The sequence below is a fragment of the Oryzias latipes genome, chromosome 20 (genome assembly GCF_053564925.1).
Source record: "Oryzias latipes strain Hd-rR chromosome 20, Olatipes_Hd-rR_3.1".
NCBI classification, from domain to species: Eukaryota; Metazoa; Chordata; class Actinopteri; order Beloniformes; family Adrianichthyidae; genus Oryzias; species Oryzias latipes.
Genome location: NC_136256.1, coordinates 12670996 through 12686956, shown reverse-complemented (window position 1 = coordinate 12686956; position 15961 = coordinate 12670996). Strand labels below are relative to the sequence as shown.

At 41.7% G+C, this 15961-nt stretch overlaps 1 protein-coding gene and 1 non-coding gene across 3 annotated transcripts in view; both read left to right on the top strand.

Annotated features, from left to right (window-relative positions):
- LOC101161760 (partitioning defective 3 homolog) overlaps nucleotides 1–15961 on the top strand; it is a 409769-nt gene that overhangs the window by 13268 nt on the left and 380540 nt on the right. The gene's annotated exons all lie outside the window — the stretch shown is intronic.
- trnaw-cca (transfer RNA tryptophan (anticodon CCA)) lies at nucleotides 12882–12953 on the top strand. The gene has a single exon. It is a non-coding gene; the product is annotated as a tRNA-Trp (tRNA).

The following is a 15961-nucleotide window of genomic DNA, read 5'->3' as shown; positions in this document are numbered from 1 at the left end:
CACAGAACTCATTTCTAAAGAGCTCTAAACCTAACAATTCACAAAAACAAAAAAACGAGAAATAGGTAAAAAAAAAAACGTAATTTGATTTCTTGACAATGAACATGGGCCTTTACAAGATTTTGACAAGTTTCTGACAGTCAACATCAGCGATTTTGCAACAAGTTAGCTAGCAGTCACATGGTGAGTGAGGCGTGTTAGCTTAAAACTTGGTGACTGCAGAGATAACAAGGAAGCTTGTTATAGGAAAACAGGAATAACCTGCTAATCAAACTTGCTTTTTGGCGCCTTTATTAGATAGGGTGATTAAAAGGAAAAGACAGAAAAGATCAGGAAATCAAAATAAATCTAAGTTTGTTTGCTAATCATAAAACTAGCCATAAAAACCCACTTTTGTTTACAAGCTCAGGAATTTTAGTTGTAGAAATAAAGTATTCTAGATTTTAGGTTGGATTTAGTCTGATAAATAATTGACTTAATTTCTAGATTTTCATAGCAGTCTGTATTTTTACGGCTCAAATGATTTTCTGTCTTTATAAAATCAGATATCCTTCTTTTGGTTTTGTTTAGGTCATGTCACACAGCCAACACGTACATTTTGTGCACATGGCATGGATTAAAATTGGTCAAAGATGAATATATTTGGAAAAAAATGAAACAATTTTATTATATCTTTATGTGAAATTTTCACACATGTATTATGAATGAACCACGTTACAACCACAGAAGAAGTACAACTATACATTACCAAGGAAACACGTAAATCAACATAGAACATTAACCGTACGTGATTATTGTGTTGTTTATATGCAATTTATTGGTGATTTGCGTGTTAATTATGTCATTTTAACATGATATGTGCAGCGTATAAGGGATATAAAAGGTACACATCCATGGTATATACGTGATAAGTCCGTTAGACTGGAATGGTCGCGGGAAGCCACAAATTTGCAAATGCATCTTGCAAAATCATGCACTATTGTGTAAGATTTACGTAATAATTTTGTATAAACTACGTGAAATACGTTTGAACTCCTGGGTGGGGTGCTCGCCTGTGTACAGGGCTAGGCCCCTGTTGCCTCTGGTCCTGGGGGTGGGTTTGGGCTTTCCTGATTGGCCTGCCTGTGTCCCAGGCGCCTCCCGTCAGCTCAGCTAGGGCTGATGGGGGGTGGAATACTCTGCCTCCTGGAAGGGGTGGGGGACCTTAGGTCCCAATGGGGGCTCTGTTACCTGGAGTTGGGGCTCTGCTCAACAACTTGGGGATAGTATCCCTGACTTATTGGTTTCCATCAACAAGCAATTCACATAAACATAGTTATTATTAATAAATATCAGCCTCAAATACAAAAGGGAATTAAACAAATATTCACTTCATGCCTCTGAAGATTCAAAACCCCCTATTGTAACAGTAAAATATATGTATCACGCATGTATCACGAAAAAACGAAATTTCGTACGTGGAAAATGTGCAAAATGTACGTAGTGGCTGTGTGACACAGCCCTGAGCAAAGCTGGTGAAAGTTTCACTTTTCCCTTTCGACTGGCTGTGGCGCCCAAAGTTAAGAGGCTGTGGTTTTGCAAAGGATTCTCAAAATAATCTCATCTGAATTCAGCAAACAACACAGACATTTTGCTGGCCAAATTCACTGATGAATATGTAAAGTTGTGGATTTATCTGAGCAGAGCAATTTCCTGTCCAGACATCTTTTTTTTTTTGTTTAGCTTCCAGAACATGTTAAGGATGATTAGTCTTGGCCCGTGAAATGAGGTCATCTGGTGCGGGGCAAGGAAATGCCTCTGAAAGACATGAGAACTATTTAAAAGTGTCATCAGGGTCAGTCACAGAGCATTCATGCTTTTACTTTGAGCTCACATTACATCCTCCACATATTCAGTTGTGACTTGTTGAGTGTCATGGTTTTTCACATAAATTCAAAATTGGTTTCTGGTAGACCTTAAAGGAAAAAACAAACAAACAGTTTTTATAATAGGAATCAAATTTCTCTACATGATTGAAACTGAAATAAATCCTCCTGACGGGCAACTTAAAGGCACTTGAGGTTCTTTAGGAGGACATAAAGACTAAACAACTTGTTATCCCATTGATGCTTCCCTGAGAAACAGTACATTGATAACAGATGGGTCTTTGCTCATCTGTGAAGCTGAGTGTGTTGAGTCGCCACTGACAAGCCAACAACCCTGCACCCTATGATTAGGGATCAGTGGTGCGTGTGGAAAGGAGTCAGCATGTAAATAGCATCTTTCTGCCAACAGAACCTCTTATCTTTAACAATGCGTGGCAAAAAAACATGTTGACCAGGAGTGAGCACTAAAATTTTTTATTGCTTTTTTATATTAAACACAAGGGAAGTACCCTGCTGTTTTGGATGTGCTGTGGATTGAATTTTGAAGGTATCGACAAGTGTATTTTCCATAGTTTTTTCCATCGTTTTGTTCAGTTTTATATAAAATTTTCAAGCATTGATGTGTTTTACAGTAGTATGAGTAGTAGAAGTAAAGCTAGCGAAACTGTCAGCCCCCGGGCTACTGGCATGCCAGCAGATAGAGAGCTGCAGCGGGTGGGGCAGGCTGGTGACCTGTCCTGGGTGTATCCCGCCTTCGCCCAACAGTACCAGGACAGTCTCCAGTAACCAGCAACCAATTCAGTGGTTTAAGATTCTTGCATTGGACGTGTATTCCACCCGCTGATCGATTCACTCAAAAAGGTCACATGCCCAAAGCTGATTCCTGATTCGTAGAGGCAAAGTGGCCAAAATTCAAATGTTTGAACTGTGGCCTTGATGCCCAAATCGCGCCGCGCTGGTGCCAGACCTTCACGTGCGGCTGTCACTCAAATCGGGGGGCAGGACCTCAGATCGCATCTTTGCTATTGACTTAACACTGAAACTGGCCACCTCTAGCATGTCAATCGCATTCAGTATGAACACAGCTTTATTTATGGTGAGATTTCTGGAGGAGTCAAATTCAGTAAAATAAGCAAAAAGTTTGACTAAAAAAACCCAGATTTCCAGGAGAGGTTCTTTCTGTTTTGGAGTTTGCATGTGTGGGGTTTTTCCGGGAACTCTGGTTTCCTCTCACAGTCCTAAAATGTGCTTCATAGGTTACTAGTTGACTCTAAATTGTTTCTTAGGTGTGAATCGTTATTTGTCTCTGTCTGGCCCTTCAATGGAATTTCAAACAATCCAGGATATATCTCACTTTTTCCTAGAAGTTACTGGGATAGGTTCCGGCAACCCAATGTCCCCCAACCAGGAACAAGGAGACTTTAAAAATAAGTGGACCTGTTTAGTAGGTATTAAAACTCAACTTGTTTGATTCAGAAGTAAAGAGGAAACCCCCTGGTCTGTTGGGAAACAAGGGTTCCAGTTCACTTGCAAGTGAACCCTGGTGGAAATTCAGATAGATGGATTGTAGTGTTGCACTAAAATGTAATTGAAAAAACAACCCAATCTGGGTCGAGGTGCCGAGCTAGAGTGGACAACCTGTGATTGGAAGATTTCAAGTTCAATTCCCAAATACCCTGGTTATGTGTCAAAGTGTTCTTGGGCAAGACATAGGACCCCCACATTGCTCTTGGTGATTATAGGTTGGCACCAGTGTTCGGCAGTGAAGCCGCCATCAGTGTGTGAATGAATGTGTACATGGAATTTTAAATGTAAAGCACTTTGGAGCTTCATGGAAGTGTTAAAATGTAAATGAGATTTGCCAAATTTACACAAATTACAAATATGGATTATAAACAAATTGAATAAAGTGGTTAGTTAAAGGCACCTACATGTTATTCCAGGTGGTTTACCAAAAATGTAAAAGCAAACCAAATCCAAATTGTGTACCCTAGTATGTAGTGAACTACATCATGGAAGTGACCATTTTAACACACGTGTATTCAAACGTGTGCTACTTTTGTAATTTGCATTTTTCCATTGTTTATATTTCCAGCCTAATGTAAAAGTTTTGTTGCTACACAACAACAAAGTCTGAGCGGAACATGTCTAGTAAAGTGCAATCATACCTTAGATGTCTATTTCTTTTTTAATTGTTCTCGTAAGAATGAGCGATGGTGTAGCGTTGTTGTCAATTAATTTAGAATATGAATAAAGTCAGATCATATCAATACAATGTTCTTTATTAGTTTGGCTTTAAGGACAGATTTTGTGTTTTCCAACATTAGTACTACATTCATTTGCCTATGCGTTTACAAGTGGGAGATTAAAAAAAAAGTTTAAATCATGACTACTTAATAAATGAAAATCTCAGTGTCTATGATAATTTTGTCGTTTAGTGTAAACTCCTCTCATAAATCAGAACGCTGCCTTTTGGAAAACTTCTATCAATGTTCTCTGTCACTACATTACACATGTTTGTTCTCCTGTGTTCACATTAGTCTCTCGTGTATTTGAATCTGTGTTTCCATGCTTCACGGCGCCAGGCTGAGGTGAAACACCTGGTTAAGCTGGTTTATCCAGGTTTGTTAGTCCCGTCTGCTTTGTTTCCCCAAGCAACCCTCGTGCCTGTAGTTTACCTATACTAATATACAGTATGTAGATTCATATGCTGTCATGGTTGAAAATGTTGAATTCCCTCCACTTTCAGGGTTTTATATGGAAGAAACTGCTTCGGTTTCTGGAGATCCTCCTAGCTTCGCCTCTACTGTAGATCAAAAGGCGGAAACAATGGCAGTTTCCCTTTTGCCTGGGCTCTCATCTCCCCCCAAGCCCCCCCCCCAGCCTTTCAAAAGATTGACAGCCTCCTCCGTCACTCGCTGACTTTAATGTGCACAGGGATAGCAGCTCGTGGTGGAGTGGAACAGTAAAGGAACAGCATGTGGTTAATCAGACACAATGCCCCCGCGTCACCTTTCTTATCTCGGTCTGAGTGAGCGTGACAGAAGAGGGGGCCGAAGGACGATGACAGATTTGGGTAAATTAATACATCCTGTAAGTCTGCTGCACTCATACTGAAAATGAATAAACCCAGTGCGACATACACATTTCTGACATTTGAGGCCAGATTAGGTGTCTTGGCCATGTCCTGTATGAGTGTCTAAGCTGGGATTAACCAACCATTATTCAACTGGGCTGCACGGTGGTTAGCGTGGTTAGCGCTCTTGCCTTACAGCATGAAGGCCCTGGTTCAAGTCTGGAACATCAATGGGGGACCTTTCAGTGTGGAGTTTGCATGTTCTCCCATGCATGTGTGGGTTTTCTCCGGGGATTCCGGCTTCCTCCCACTGTCCAAAAACATGCTTCATAGGTTAATTGGTCAAACTAAATTGTCCCTAGGTGTGAGTGTGCATGGGTGTGTGATTTCGGATACTCTACCCTGCGACAGACTGGCGAACTGTCCAGGGTGTCCACTGCCTTTTCCCACAATTGTCCGGGACAGGCTCCGGCAGCCCGTGACCCCAGAAGGGGATTAGAAGATGAATGTATCCAACTGATCAGTTGATGGCAATTAATGCACTGAGCTACAGTTAGCTTAGCACATAAAAGGAATGTCAAAGTCAGACAAAAAATGCCTTTCAAAGAAGATCTATTTGACAGTTTTTGGCTTATGCACCTGTCGGGGGTTGACCTGTACAGGTGCATATACAGGTGCCGCCGCACCTTAAGAAAAGCGCTTTTCTCAGACAGACAGGAACATTTTCAAACTTTTTTCTTTGTTGAAAAATATTATAGAATGAAAACAAAAATCTGATTGCAATTCAAAAAAGGTATGTGGTTTTGGCTAGCTGAACGTAGTCTGTACAGGATACGTGGAACAAGAAGATTGATGGTATAAAGCAAATTAGGACCCAGAACACAATGGGCTTTTAAAAAAAAAAATATAGCATGCAAAAATGCACTAAAAAAGACGTGCGAAACTGTGAGACTGTGAAAGGTAAATCCACGTTATAGTAGAGGATGACTGTATAAAACAAATAAGAGCAAACTAACCATATGACATATTTCCGTAAATGTAAAAATTACTTGATTAAAGTGTGCAGCTAAAAGAAATTGCAGCACAAATGCCAAACAAATCTTTTCGGATCTGCCACCTTTTAATGTTTTTTATTTATATTTGTTATTGCAGTGTTCATTAATATGTTCCAGCTGTGGCTCCCGTGTGTTTGTCAGGTATGGGTTATTGAGCTGCTTGGTATCGACTCCTTTGGTTATTTGTGCCGTGCAGTCTTCAATCTCAGCCGGAGAATGAGATGCATCGAGGTTACTTTACTCTACTGTCTGCTTTCAAGCATCAGCAGGTCCTCAAATTGCCTGAAGTGGTGGTGTGTACAAGTGTGCGCGTGTTGATGTGTGGAATTGCCTCTCTGCTTTAGTAAACAATAAGCTCATTAGGTTTAACCTTGCAGCGCAGCCTCTGGATCTTTCCCTTTATGCTTCATTCATTTTATGGGTGTTCAGCTACACTTTTATTCATATTTTCTAAACCCCGATTAAAAGTTATTCACAACCTTCCAGTAATTTTAGACCACATCAAAGAGTCTTAAAGAGATGTTCAAAGAATAGGCACGAGGGTGAATCATGTTGAGACGAGAGAACAAGGGTGTTGTACATTCTGAGGTTTGGGGTTTTGATGGATGGTTATAGAGAAGAGGAGCGGTGGCACAATAGCTCAAGAAAATTTACTTTTCAACCTATTTAGCTGTGCAAGGGGGATCAAACCTTTGGAATAAAAATGTTGCCGTTTGCCAACAGGGTGGGGATTCTTAAATTCCAACCTTGGAAGACTTCCATGTTTAGAGTTTCTTCATAAGTACTCAAGAAGTAATGAAGAGAATAAACAAGTCAAGAACAGATCTAATAAAACAAAGGGGTGTGTTATCTGTGTGGTTATATAGCGAGATGAAAAATAAAGCCGCTGGTTGTATGAGGGAGGTTCCACGGTGGTGAAGTGGTTAGCACTTGTGAGGCTGTGAGGCTAAAGTGAATTCCTGCTGGGTCATTTCTCCCAAAGCATGTGTGGGTTTTCTCCTGGTACTCTAGAGCCATGTTTCCATTGAGCGGTACGGTTCGGTCCAGATGTGACTGGTATTTTGAGCATTTCCATAATAAAATTGACCCATTAAGACGGACGGAACCATACCGTTTTTGGGCCCCCGTTGGTTGTAGGTCCATAGAAAAATGAGACGGAACGGTTTGGGTGGGGTTACTGTTGAAACCCATTGATTGGCTTAAGGTCATTACGACAAAAGAAAGCTCCAAGAAAACAGCTTGTAATCTTCTCTCAAACAACATTAAATGTTGTATATATACAAGTATTGTAAGCCAAGTGGAAAAAAAATTAGCTGCTGATTAACCTTCATTGTTTGAGTGGAAATGCTCACCTGAATTTCCTGCTCTATTCTAAACCAGACCGGATCATCCCGGTCAGTGGAAACGAGGCTTAGGTTACTTCTCCTGTCAAAAAATATGATTCTTAGGTTAATTGTTGACTCTATGCTGTTATTTAAGTGAGTGTTTGTTACTGTCTCTCTCTGAGTTGTCCTGTGATGGACTGGTGAACTGTCCAGAGTGTGACCCACCCCCCAACACTGCAAGCAAGAATTTAATGGATCTAGAGGGTGGATGGATAGTGTCTAAAACCAGGTGATGACCAGTAATAATAATAATAATGGATTAGATTTATCTGCACTTTTCCAGACGCTCAAAGCACTTACATTGTGTCCATTATTCATTCACTCCTCATTCATACTTGGTGATGGTAAGCTACAGATGTAGCCTCAGCTACCCTGGGGAAGACTGACAGAGGCGTTGCTGCCAGTTCGCGCCTACGGCCCCTCTGACCATCACTGGGACATTCATATACATTCACACACCAGTGGAGCCACACTGGAGGCAAGGAGGGTGAAGTGTCTTGCCCAAGGACACAACAACAGTTGGCTGGGGGAGCGGGGATTGAACCACTGACCCTTCGATCTTCGGACGACCTGCTCAACCGCCTGAGCCACTGCCGCCCAATGATTGTGAAAAGGGGTGGAAAGATAATTGTATAGAGCACAGGCAAAGTTGCTTTATACCTTTGTGGTCACCACCATTTCTTTAAAGATGTAGTCCCATGCAGCCATATGGAGGTACACCTTGATACTGAATTTTGTCATTTTATAGTGAAAGCTATATCCTACAATATGAATAATTTCATGAATTAGATGTTGTGCCCAACTAGTACCTTCAAAAATAGCTTTAGATCTTCAGTAATAAACACACACATAAAGCCATGGTCATGTCCCCTTAGAGCTAGTTGACCTGTACAAGTTCCTCTTTTTTGCTTCCTTTCAGCTTTTCATTCAGGGGTTGCCACAGCAAATTTGCTTCCTCCATCTAACCCCGCCTTCTGCATCCTCTCCTCTAACACCAGCTACCTTCATGTTTTCGTTCACTGCTTCCATAAACCTCATTTCTGGTCTTCCTCTAGACCTCTTGCCTGGCAACCAGACTCAGGATCCTTCTACCAATATATTCACTGTCTATCCTCCCTACCCTCTCTGTCTGGCCTCTCTGATTTTATCTCCAGAATCTCTAACATGTCCTCTCTCTCTGATGTACTCATTCCTGATCCTATCCATCCTGGTCACTCGCAAAGACAACCTCAGCATCTTCATCGCTGCTACCTCCAGCTCTGCTTCCTGTCTTATCCTCAGTGCCATTGTCTCTAGGTCCAACAATATGGCTGGTCTTACCACAGTTTGTACACCTATCGTTTTCATTTTTTCTTTGGATTTTTCAATAAACTGATTAACAGCTAACTGGAATGTAGAGCCAGTCTGTAGTGGTCATTTGATGAACTGCTCTTAATTCTTTTAAAAATTTTTTGTAAAGCAGGGTTTAATAAAAGAAAAAAGTAAAGAACTGGTAAAGCACCACAAATAATTATGGACACAGGAGTGGAATGTATTTAGGGTTATTTAAAAAAATTAATTCAAAAATATAGTAAAGCTGATGAAGCCTGGCAAAGAAAGTTAAAAATAATGGCATTGGACATCAAGACATTTATTTAGTATTATTGTATCTGGAAATGTACAACGGTACTAATTGACCAACATTTGCACAGCTGGTCAACTTTTACTCCTTGGTTCTCTGCCAAAACACAAATGATCCCCAAATAGATTTTGACTTAAATCGCTTTGGCTACTTCGGTCAACTTGTGATTATTTTGTAATTGCATAACTGAAGCAAGTGCATGTAATTTACTTGCGCAAGCTGCAGGAAAGTGTTGCTTTTTAAAGGATTGAATGCTGTTGTTTACTCCACAGTCATACATAAATTACAGATTCCTGCGACAGAAGCAGCCTCCACCTCCTTTGTGCTCCACATCTGCAGACTGTAGATGAGTCGTGTGAGTCATGACACAAAACCCTGATGTTCTGTTTTTTCGTGTTTCTCTTGGCTTGCTTAGAAGGTTCATCTGGGAATCAAAACCTAAGGCTAAGAAAAGGAAACTAACTATAATTAAGAAAACAATGAGCTTTTTTTATACTGTAATGGGGTTTAGCTAAGGCTAACCCTGCTCAAGTATACATTATATTCCCTTTCCTCCTATGTTAGGAAAGTTGTTTGATGTCCAGATTGCCACCAAACAGAGATTTTCATATTGTGATCTAATCTAAATTTAGTTTAAACCTACGTACACACACATACCTAACCTGCGTTCACGAATGTGCTGAACATGCGTTTTTAAACGCATTTTTGTTCACACTGAACAAGCAAGGAGGGACTTTTTCGTATTTTTCTATTGTTTAGTAGTGCATATCTGCCACCTACAGTTTAAAAAGGCTAGGCAGTGTACTGTAAATGTTGCGATTTGGGCATGAAACAAAAATTGTTTGGTTCATTGCAAGTGTCCTTGCAATAGGGGATCAATTACAATCTTATCCGGAGAGTGTCCTTCATTTGAAAAACAAACGCAGATGTTAAAAGGCTTATCACCACCAAATCTGAGGTCAAAGTTCATCCTGTAAAAACTTGCATAGCTAGGCATGAACACAAGTTTTGAACGCAGAAGGCCGAAACACGTTTTACATAGACTTTCCATTGGAAGTGGTGCTTGAACATGTGTTGCAGAAGGTGTTGTGAATGTAGCTTAAGAGTGCAAACAGTGTAAACGGTTTCAAAACGGGAACGACTCTGTTGGAAAAAATTTCACTTGAAAGTACATTTGCAAATAATTAAGTGAGGATTTTTAGGAATTATAAGACTTTTTTCGAGAACTTGATGTGATTTCCTCACAACAGTTCTTCCAGCCCATGCTGTTTATCATGTGATCAAGCACAGACACAAGTACGTCAGTGTTTCCCTTCATACTTAGGGATTTCTATGTGTATCTACTGTGATTACTATAAAACTGACTACCTCACCCTAGCCTTTATTTACTGGATTTTAAGTCTAATCTTGAAAGCAAGTCTTGAACCTCAGAGAAGACGTGGCTAAATGGCCCTCACAAGTATGTACACACCCAAGTGTACACACTCTTCCTGTTTTTATACAGACCAGATGCTCAGCTCTCTATGTAGTTCTTGCTCGTAGAGCTTGTAGTTGTGGTTTTGAAGAAAACCTGAGATTACTAATCATTAACTGAACCAGATCACAGAGGACTGTGATGATGATTTATTTGACACATTTGGACTTCTTAACGAATTACTGAAGAATATCATTAGTTTGAGCTTTTAACTGTTGACGAATTTGAAATTCCTAAGGATTGAGAGTTGTCACCGCACATGCTGACTGAGGGTGATTATTTAACAGAAAGCAGCTGAGCCATTTAGTTACTGAAACATTGTGTGAACTAGGGTTGGGCGATGTCCCCTAATTTGGCCGTTGACGATGTTTGCTGTCAACCATCGGGATGGACGATGACATCGTCGGGGGGGGGGTATTTTTACATTTTTCGTTCTTATATAACTGCTATTCGTTATTTTGCTTTTTTCATTTTATTTCCCAACTAATGGTTAATCCGCGATGATCCAGTATAAACTGAGGGAAGTGACTTTAACAGAAAAAGTAACAAGCAAAATAGAAAAGAAGTGGTCCGCTCCCGCACTTAGCGGAGTGGACCGGCGGAGGGCAGATTTACAGCTTTATGTTTGATGGGAAGGGGGGGGGGGTACATGAGCGGTATGTGTGGGAGATTTAAGACTGCGATCCGTCCCGCAGCTCTAGGGGTACGAGCTATCAAACTCAGAACCGGGTCTAAACGTGTGTCTGAGCACAGTTCGGATCGTCAGCAGACACACAGCGGTTTGAGCTTCAAAGCAGAAATGTCGCTCAGTCCTTAGAAAACATTCAATCAATCACGTGGATTTGTGTTTCCAGTCGTGTCCCGACTAAATAAAGGCTGATGTTATTCTTACACGTTTACGTGCAGCGCCACCCAAAGCTAATGTTGTTAGCCCGTGTTAGCATACTGTTAATCCTGGCTACGTTCAGAAAAAGCACTGACCACACGGATTAAAATTCAAATGATGAGCGAACAGGTGTTTGATAATAACCGTAACATTATTAAAAGAACGTTTAGAAGATCGTCTCGTATTTTACCGAGCTGACATGTCAATGTATATAGCTGCTCGCCGCTGTTATCGTTTTGTATTGAATTGTTACCTTCAATAAAGTTTGGAAAAAAAGCCGCTCGGCGGAAGTTGTATCCTCTTCCGGTTTTCAAACTGCGCATGTGCGAATACTGCGCGTGTGCGAATGATTTATTCCGACCGAAATTGTGACCTTAGTGAACGTTTTTATATTCTGAAAACATTTTTCTGGGCCCATGTACACGGTTGGATTCTAATCCGACCATTGATCCCATCAAGATATTTTGTACATGTAACCGCGGCTTATGGTGTCGACGCGCAACGTGGCGGGGGCGTGGCATCACGATGGTGGTCTCTCCATCGGGATGTCAGTCACCCATCACGATGGACGATGATATCGTCCATCGGCACAACCCTAGTGTGAACAGGGGGAAAGTAGAAATACTGAAAACATAAGGCAGACAACTAAGGTGAACAAGTAAACGACACCCTATGGATTCTGGGAGAAATAAAGCCGGTAGTGATATACGGACATATTGACTGGATTTATGCCTCACTAACACAGTAAAAGCAGCAGTTGGGTGGGACAAAGTCATGTTTGAAGCTTTATTGCAGGGGTTGCGAACCCATGGCTCCCGAGCCATATCTGGCTCTTTTGGTGGTCACATCTGACTCGCAGACAAATCTTTAATTATAAAAAGAATGTTTCATTAGACCAGTCCTTCTTGGACGCGATGCCGTTGGGGGGGGGGGGCAGTAATAGCGGTGCTTGGTTGGAGAGAAAAAAATCTGCGCCACTATCAGTTTACTATTATCTGTTATATCACAGAGTTTGTACCAGCCGGAAACCTGCGAACTGCCGTCCTGCAGCTGCGCGATCCCGTCTCTAAGAAGGAGCGCGCAGCTGCAGGGACGGGATATGTGGGGAGGAAAAGGGGAGGAGTAGTGGGCGCAGGCAGCAAGGTGAAACGCGCACTGATTGTCAAAACTTAGAACACGCTGGCCGTCACATACCACAAACTGCAGCGTGTAATTATTGCTGTACTGACAATATTTGGCTCCACGTCTGCATGGGAGCAGACTTTCTCACATCTAAAGAACATTCAGACCAACCTACGATCACGTTTAACGGATGGAAGTCTCAACGCCTGTGTTGAACCTTTCCTGCGCGATGACTTCTTTTTTCGTTTCCGACCGTGGTTAACAAAGACTCAATAACAGTTGTTCTGGGGGGACACCTTCTTTTATTACGGTTCTCCTTCCTCCGAAAAACACAACATGAATGCACACACTTCCGCTCTGCGCTCTCACCCCCTCTCGTGCTGCAACTAATCATCCAGACCTCGTGGCGCAACGGTAGTGTGTCTGACTCCAGATCAGAAGGTTGCGTGTTCAAATCACGTCGGGGTCAGTTCTTTTCAGGTGGCAAGATACAAGATGAAGGACAGACTCTCTTTGTCAGGTTGTGTTTTTCAAGTGATGCTAGTTTCTCTACTGGTTGACAGATGATAAACAACCCTATTTGTTATCTGCTGGGGCCATCAAGAAGCTTTGATAACTGAGAAGTTAAGTAGAGGTGGCAAAAAACCATATAAGTTGCCCAACAACAGTCCCACAGAGGAACAATTTTGCCTTTCTTTCTTGGGTATTGTTTCAATATTTCCTTCCGCTGCATGCGCTCCCTCCTCCTCTCACACACACACCGGGCCCAGCACATGCACACCCCCACTCCACAACACCTGTATGAAGCTTAAACTCACCACGTATCAACCAGACTAGACCATCAGCAAAACCGCCATGCAGCACCAGAAGTCACATTAATGCTAAGAAATACCCATCATTTATTAGCAACAGCATAACAATATTATTAAAAAGAATCCACATATTTATTGCACTTTAAAAGTGTTGAAATTACATAAAATGCACACATTCACTTGTATTTTTAGTTTTAAACATATTGTAGCAGACTGAGTTGGACTGGGTGGCTGTTGGGTTCTAAGTTCCGGAGTTTATTAAACACATCAAGCAGAGACGTTGATTGGACCTCAGTTCTGTTGCTCAGCCTGTCGTTGGGGGGGTTTGGACCAATGGGGTTCAGCTATGGGCCGAATAGGGGGAAATAGGAGGGCTGTTGCGGGAGCAGGGGAATAAAAAGTTGGGAGAAGCGCTGTCGGCGGGAGAGATTAAGTTGTGCGGCGTTGGTTACGGTCTACAATACCCAGAGGATACAACCTTAAAAGAGTTTAAGTCTCCGTCCATCTGTGTGGGAAAGGGATGGTACAATATTGTATGGCTCTCACGAAATTACATTTAAAAATATGTAGTGTTCATGGCTCTTTCGGCCAAAAAGGTTCTCGACCCCTGCTTTATGTGGTTCACTTATTGGTCCGTTCACAGAACAACCTTTAGTGATCTTTTGAGGAACTGCGTAAAATTTTGAAAACAGAAGGCGGGGGCTTGGCTTTTATTCTTTGTTAGAACTGTGAGTGAAAAATGGGCAAACGTGTACAAGGGATGCAGGTGGCCCGGATGCAGGTGGCCCATATGAAACAGCAAAGCCGAAGACCTTGAATGGTTTGCCCGAAGAGAGAAATGTTCATGTGCATTTTTCCTGTGGGCATGCTGTCAGGTAGAAGTCGTAGTGAACACTACTACACCACCCAAAGGGAAAAGTAAGGGCGAAGTAGGTGAGACGCAGGTACGTTGTACGGATTTTTCCTGTTTTCAATTTCCCAAATTCAGCAGACTATGCAACGAGCCCTTTATCGCTGTTCACGTGATAAGTGCATGCTCCTTGTATGAAGACTGACAAAGATTTAGAAATTTGACAATCAGTGCGTAGTTTAGGTGGGCATCCAATGAAAGTCCTACTGTCCTACTCCCCTACACATATTGTGTGCACACCACATGGATGCACATCCGGCTGATCACCACTACAAACGTTAAAAAGGTTTGATTGATGGATTTTCCTGAGCCAACTTTTAGTGGAAGGGATGTGGACTTTAAACAAGCTTACCGGTACTGGTGACTGGCGACAGTAGTTGGCATAGATAGATTGACTCAGACTGACTCGGACCAATCATTGTTTACTTACGTCATGTAGCTCCAACATGGCGACATCCGTGTCATGGAAAAATGGCAACTAAATTGGCTTAATTTTGCTGGAGCCGGAAAAAATGCATTTTCTATGAGTGACGTCAAACTTGTTCAGTACAGTTTTCTTATACAGTTAATGGTGAGGGGTCAGTACTTCCACCTTACTAACAACTAGAGTGTGGCGTAATGGCACTGTAAGAATACTTTACAACATACTTACCACTTGCACGAAAATCAAATGTTTCATTTTTAACAGGCTTTAGGGGAACTGCAAGACACACCTGCACTCCTCTTAAGACCAGTTGCTTCTCACCACGACCTTTCACGGGCCTGGACAACCCAAAAACCTGCAGTACCCGTACAAGTCAATTCCCCTCCAGGTGGATCTGACTAAGGCTTTAATGATTAAGATCCTTTCACATATAACTCCCCTGTCTCTGTTTAAGTCCTCATTGGTCACCATGTCGTTTGTTCTATGATGGTAGACAAGAGCAAAAGCTGTTTCTCCCTCCAGACAACATCATAAAGTTTCTGTACCACCCAATTACGTGTCTAAGACTCCTAAAAACGTTCAACCTGTGAATATCTTGTTAACACAGTTTACACACGGCTGTTAAAGTTATTGGGCAAAATTAAATGTGGCTTTTGAGCTTCCAGTGAAATGCCACGGTATGTTTCCCCGCTTGATGTTCACCTATGAATAATTGTTTGCAGCAGGTCACTAGTGAGCACATGGCTGCCTGCTTTTCTTCAGCAGCGAGGTGTTATATTTCTCTGAAGGAGGTAGATGCTTTGGGCAACACGCAATCAATAATCCACAAGGGGACTTTGTCGGTCTCAAAACAATACTAATAAAAAGCTTCCCTCGGTGAACTAACATTAAAGCCAACAGACTCCTGATGGTAAATCTCAGTCACCACAAGTATTTTGTTGCCTTCTTTCTTTCCCAAGTGAAGCTTTTTTTTTCCATCTCTTCTCAGAAACAATGGATGTTTTGGTGAAATAGCAAAGGAGCTGTTTGTATGTTCACACAGCAGATCGTAAACACTGGTGACATCATTGTCAATGACTCAAAGGGGAGAGCATTGGCTCCATAAATCACAACCATTCTTGAGCTGTAAACTGTAAAAGGAGGGAGGTTAAGATGTAGAAATACTGGGTAACCCCCAATAATTCACAAGAACACTCACATTCCTAAAGGAAGGCTCTCTGGAGGTCTCCCCCTGTTCTTATTTACACCATATTGTTTGGAGTTTTTAAAATCAGATTTAGGTTTTACGCATAAACCTGTTTTTGAGAAAGGCTAACTGCCAATTTCTTCTT